This window comes from Saccopteryx bilineata, chromosome 4, assembly GCF_036850765.1.
Source record: "Saccopteryx bilineata isolate mSacBil1 chromosome 4, mSacBil1_pri_phased_curated, whole genome shotgun sequence".
NCBI lineage: Eukaryota > Metazoa > Chordata > Mammalia > Chiroptera > Emballonuridae > Saccopteryx > Saccopteryx bilineata.
The window spans coordinates 254928878-254934877 of NC_089493.1; the positions used below are offsets into that span (position 1 = coordinate 254928878).

Here is a 6000-nt window from a genome sequence, read left to right on the forward strand (position 1 = left end):
CTTCACCAAACACTTTCAATAAATTTCTACATGCTTCTGTAGCATTTCTTCCTTGTTGAAATTCGTAAAAATTACAGTGGCGTAAATGAACTTTATCAGTAGCCATGGGTACACTATCACTTCACACATAAGACTAACGTGAATCAACTTTGTTTTAGTTAATTTGCTACGTCAGTATGTATACATTAAGTGATAAAAATAGGCACACATGCGCCAAATAAACGTGCTTACGTGTCGAAACTTTTCTTGATAGAAACGGACAGAACTTTCTGGTAGACCTGATATTTTGGTGACCACTAAAGCAGAAATCTCCCTGAGCATAAGCAAATTCAACTAAGATCATTGGATCTATAATCTTCATACAACATCAGGTAGTTAACTCTTTTGTGGACCACTACGAAATTTCTGGTGGACCAGTCCATGAATCAGTGTTTGAGAAACACTGTTAATTCACTTGTCTCTTTTGCACATGAGGATACCGGAGTCCAGAGAAGTAAGGAAATTGCCCAGAGTTAGTGTTAACCACCCCCCAAAAAAAAACGTTTCAGGCCCTGGCCGGTTGGTTCAGCAGTAGAGTGTTGGCCTGGTGTGTAGAAGTCCCAAGTTTGATTCCCAATCAGGGCACACAGAACAAGCAACCTCCTCCTTTCTCTCTCTCTCTCTCTCTCTCTCTCTCTCTCTTTCTCCCTCCCTCCGTCACTCACTCAAAGCCATGGCTTGGTTTGAGCAAGTTGGCCCTTAGCACTGAGGATGGCTCCATGGCCTTGCCTCAGGCACTAAAATAGCTCAGTTGCTGAGCAACAGAGTAGTGGCCCCAGATAAGCAGAGCATCTCCTGGTAGGGAGCTTGCTGGGTGGATCCTAGTCCCAGCGCATTCGGAGTCTATTTCTGCTTCCCTGCCTCTCACTTAATTAAAATATAAAAATAAAAAGGGTTTCAGCTGTAACAGAGTTAATAAAAAGATTTTTCTTGAGCCAGTAGGGATTGTAGTCTCAGACGCAGATTCAGGTAACAAAGTAAACTGCGCTTCTGAGGGACAAAAGATAGCAGGGTTTAAGAAGGACAAAACCATATGAGTTATTTTCATTTAGGTTCTCCATGTAAATGAAAGATGTTGGCTAGGTCAGTTGGGATTGGTTAGATCTATTATATAAGTGGAAGATGCTGGTTTTCAACATGAATTTGTCCCTATCAAGGTGAAGAACGCAGATAACCTGGTCACTGAGATAAGGAGGACGTAAAGCCCTCATATATCCTTGTAGCAATCATGGCTCCAAATGTTTCTTATTCAGCCTTGAGCTGTATTCAGCAACAGGTCAGTAACTTAACCATCATTCCAAAAACTGGGACACGAGACATGCATAGACTTCAGTTCCTCAATGGCTTCCCAACTGTTTTAAGTGACTAGTATCAATGCTTTTTCCATTTTGTTTTCTCCATGACCATTACACACCGAGAGTCAGACTTAAATTCAATCCCAGGTCTCAGAGTTGCTTCTACAGCAGCAAGCCCTGCAGACTGTGGCAGGATAAACCCAAATGCATGAAAGGGGAGCAATCTTCAAGCCCAATTTCCTAGTAGAATCTTCCAGTAAAATCAGTATAAGAATAAATTGGGGCAGGGAAAGAAGGACATAAAATAATCTGTTTTTACAATGTGTTCTGTGAATTGTTAACAAAAATCTTCCAACAACAAAAATCTTCTAATTATGGTTTTGTTTGTTTGTTTGTGACAGAGACAGAGAGAGATACAGAGAGAGGAACAGAGAGGGACCACAGACAGGAAGGGAGAGAGATAAGAAGCATCAAGTCTTTGTTGCGGCACCTTAGTTGTTCATTGATTGCTTTCTCATATGTACCTTGATGGGGGCACGGGGGGCTGCAGCAGAGTGAATGACTCCTTGCTCAAGCCAGCAACCTTGGGCTTCAAGCCAGCAACCTTTGAGCTCACGCTAGCAACCATGGGGTCATATCTATGATCCTACGCTCAAGCTGGCAATCCCTCACTCAAGCTGGTGAGCCCATACTCAAGCCGGTGACATTGGGGTTTCAAACCTGGATCCTCTGCATCCCAGTCCGACACTCTATCTACTGAGCCACAACCTGGTCAGACCCTTATTAAGGTGTTTTTTGTTTGTTTGTTTTGCTTTGTTTTTTTGTGAAATATATTCTAATACATTCATGCCATGGAATATTATCCAGCTATTAAAAATAATGAGGTAGATCAACAAGCACTAGAAAGATATGTCTGATATATTTAAGGAAGAAAGAAAATAACTGTATGATGTCTTCATTATGGTCCCATTCCTGTTTTATGTGTATATAAACATGATATTAAGCCTGGGAGGACATTGACATTATTAGTGGTTATCCTTCCCTGTTAGAAAGATCTTTTCCTTTTTATATTATGTCTGTATTGTTCAAATTCTCAGGAGTATCTATGACTTTAATTATTAAGAAAAAAAATTAAGCTTTTAAAAATTTTTTTAAATACTAGTGAAACAATTAATAATTAAATAGCATAAAAGTGCAATTATACATGTCTACAGGAAGCCAAAGTAGAAATGTAAAAAAGATAAAATGAAAATACCATGGAAGATTAAGAGCTTTGAAAAGAATAATGGAAATATTCAGGCCCTTTCTCCCTTAAAGGTGAATACTAGCTAATAGCATTCCCTTTTTATCAGCAGAAAAGAATAACAAATGAAGGCACTTTTAATACTTTAAGTAGTACATCTTTTCCCTACATCTCTGACTTAAAAAAAAAAAAAAAAGGCAGACTATCTTGGAAGCAGATATGAAAACTCTCCCCAGCCCCTATGTAAAAAGGAAACAACTCCAAATGATGCCCACAGCACACGCACACACTTCCTGCAGTGTTTTCATTTACTGCTGTTCTGTGTCTTAGTGCTGAGGATGTTCAGGGGTTCAGAGCAGGATCCCCCAAATGTGCCACTTTGGCATGTGTATTATTTTGAACTGAAGGTAATCAAGACCCTGTAGGCTCACAAGGAACTATTACCTCTCCCTCAAAGAATTTAAATTAGGGACTTTGCCCACAGTAAGAGTTATCACCAGAAATAACTTTTTAAACCCATCTGACAGGGAAAACTACTAATTACTAAACATTTCTTCTTAGTGTCCTGCAAATGACCTTCCTCCCCTCTGAAGCCCCAGAACACCTTACCTCATCCTTAACTCAGAAGTTATATATACTTTATCTTAACTTTCTGTCTTTGAATCTCTCGTGGATATGGGTTCCCATGCATACATTCATAATTAAATTTGGTCATTTTCTCTCATTAATCTGTCTCATGTGGATTTAATTATTAGATCAGCCAAAAAACCTAGGAGGATAGTAGAAAGTTTCTTCGTCCCCCACAGATCTTTAGCTAGATTGGAAATCCCCTTAAGTGATCAACCCAAGAGAGTACATTTTTCTGGGGAGAAGGACTAACCATCAGATTTGAAAAGGGATCTTTATACAAATCCATACCCACAGATATTAAGAACACACAGCATTCATGTATTCATACATACCCAAATTGTAACAGAAACTTAAGAGTTTTTTCCCTCCATTTACTGTTATACAGGTAGTGGGGAGGTTATTAGCCACCTTACAGACATTATTTCTACAGCAATACTACAAATAAAGATTATCCCTACTTTACCAGTGAGGAATATGGAGAACTAAAGATAGATGATCACAAATTCTTTGACACTCTTCCCTTTGAGAGTTGGGGGGTCTATGCCCCTCCCCTTGAATTTCATCATGACTGTGACTACTTTGGTCAACTGAATATGATGAAAGTGACACTGTGTTGATTCCCAGACCCCTGCCTTACACAACAGCTTCCATTTCCTGTCCTTGGGAGAAAGCCAGCCATCATGTTGTGAGAAAGCATTTGCAGCCCCATGGAGATGCCTACATGGAAAAGAGCTGAGCTCCCAGTTGACACTCAGTACCAACTTGCCAGCTGCATAGTGAGCCGTCATAGAGGTACATAGATCCTTTAGACCCAGTTCAGATGCCCCAGCTAATGGTGTGTAAAGATGGACCACCATTTCCACTGCGCTTGTAGGCTTGTAGTAGGCAGAATAATGGGAAAGTGTCCACATCCTAATCCCCAGAATCTGTGAATAAGTAACCTTAAATGGCAAAGGAGAATTAAGGTTGCAGATGGAATTAACAATGCTAATCAACTAGCCTTACACTAGGGAAATTTATCCTGAATTATCTAAGCAAGTGCAGTGTAATCACAGGATCCTTACAAGTGAGGAAGAGGGCGGCAGGCAGTTTAAGAGTGACTCAATGAGAGAATGACTTGACCTGCAATTGCTGTCTTCAAAGATAGAGACCATGAGCTACGGAAGGCAGACAGCCTCTAGATTACTGGAAGAGACAAGTAAACTGATTCCCTCTTTGATCTTCCAATAAGGAACATAGCCACCTGACCAGGCAGTGGCACAGTGGATAGAGTGCCAGACTGGGATGCCTAGGACCCAGGTTTGAAACCCCAAGGTCCCTAGCTTGAGCAAGGGATTATAAACATGACCCCGTGGTTGCTGGCTTGAGCTGCAAGGTCAGTGGCTTGAAGCCCAAGGTTGCTGGCTTGAGCAAGGGGTCATTGGCTCTGCTGGAGGCCCGCCCACATCAAGGCACATATGAGAAAGCCATCAGTGAGCAACTAAGGTGCCGCAACTATGAATTGATGCTTCTCACCTTTTTCTTTCTTCCTGTCTGTCCCTCTCTCTCTAAATAAAAAAGGAATATAGCCCCGTGACAACTTGATTTTAGCCCAGTGAAAATGTGTTGCATTTCTAACCTAAAGGACTCTAAGACAATAAATGTGTATTGTTTTAAGCCCCTAAATGTGTTACAATTTTTTACAGCAGCTATAGAAAACTAAATACAGAGCGTCTCCTAAATTACATATTTATGAGCAAAATAAATTATTGTTGCTTTAAACTACAACTCTCCTTGTGGTCACAAGTGCTCTCCTTGTGCCAAACTTAATATGGCCTTTTTATTGTCCTCATTCTCAGGTCTGACATTACTGACCACCACTTACCTTCTTTTTCCAAGAAGAGTTTCTTACACCATTACTTCAAGCTCAACATTTTTTAATCCAAACATAATTTCTTTAAAAATTGACTATTTAAAAAGTTAATAGTACACAAGAGAAAATGACTACTTAGTAGACTATTGAATATCTTTCTGAATATCTAGGCTTTTTTTTTTTAACCCATTTGAAGATACCTTAATTTTCTATGTTCAAGTATCTTTTTTTTTCAGTAGAACAATAAAAACCCTTTTAAGTTAGTGGTAGTAAATATAGTTATTCTGGAGATAGTTATATTTAGTGATTGAAAGGCAGGAACTGCAGGCCGAACAGAAAACATGAGGCTAGTGTGTTCCAAAAGGAAATTTTATTTTTAAAGTGCCTGGGTGCAGGTGGGCTGAGACCAGCAAAGTGTGTCAGCCCAAGGAAGGGATGGGGTAGGGGTTATATGGATTCATCAAAGGGCCTTGGGGCCCTGGGTAGCTCAGCGGTAGAGCGTCGGCCTCGCGTGTGGGGGACCCGGGTTCGATTCCCGGCCAGGGCACACAGGAGAAGCGCCCATTTGCTTCTCCACCACCCCCCTCCTTCCTCTCTGTCTCTCTCTTCCCCTCCCGCAGCCAAGGCTCCATTGGAGCAAAGATGGCCCAGGCGCTGGGGATGGCTCCTTGGCCTCTGCCCCAGGCACTAGAGTGGCTCTGGTCCCGGCAGAGCGATGCCCCGGAGGGGCAGAGCATCGCCCCCTGGTGGGCAGAGCTTCACCCCTGGTGGGCGTGCCGGGTGGATCCCGCTCGGGCGCATGGGGAAGTCTGTCTGACTGTCTCTCCCCGTTTCCAGCTTCAGAAAAATACAAAAAAAAAAAAAAAAAAGGGCCTTGGGAAAGGTGGATGAAAGATAGCTTCTTCTGTTTGTGGTTGGGAGTGGCACCAGAGTTTCTCAAA

At 41.6% G+C, this 6000-nt stretch overlaps 1 non-coding gene across 1 annotated transcript; it reads left to right on the top strand.

Annotated features, from left to right (window-relative positions):
* The first annotated feature begins 5534 nt into the window (after positions 1-5534).
* On the top strand, positions 5535-5606 carry TRNAA-CGC (transfer RNA alanine (anticodon CGC)). The gene has a single exon. It is a non-coding gene; the product is annotated as a tRNA-Ala (tRNA).
* Positions 5607-6000: the final 394 nt, after the last annotated feature.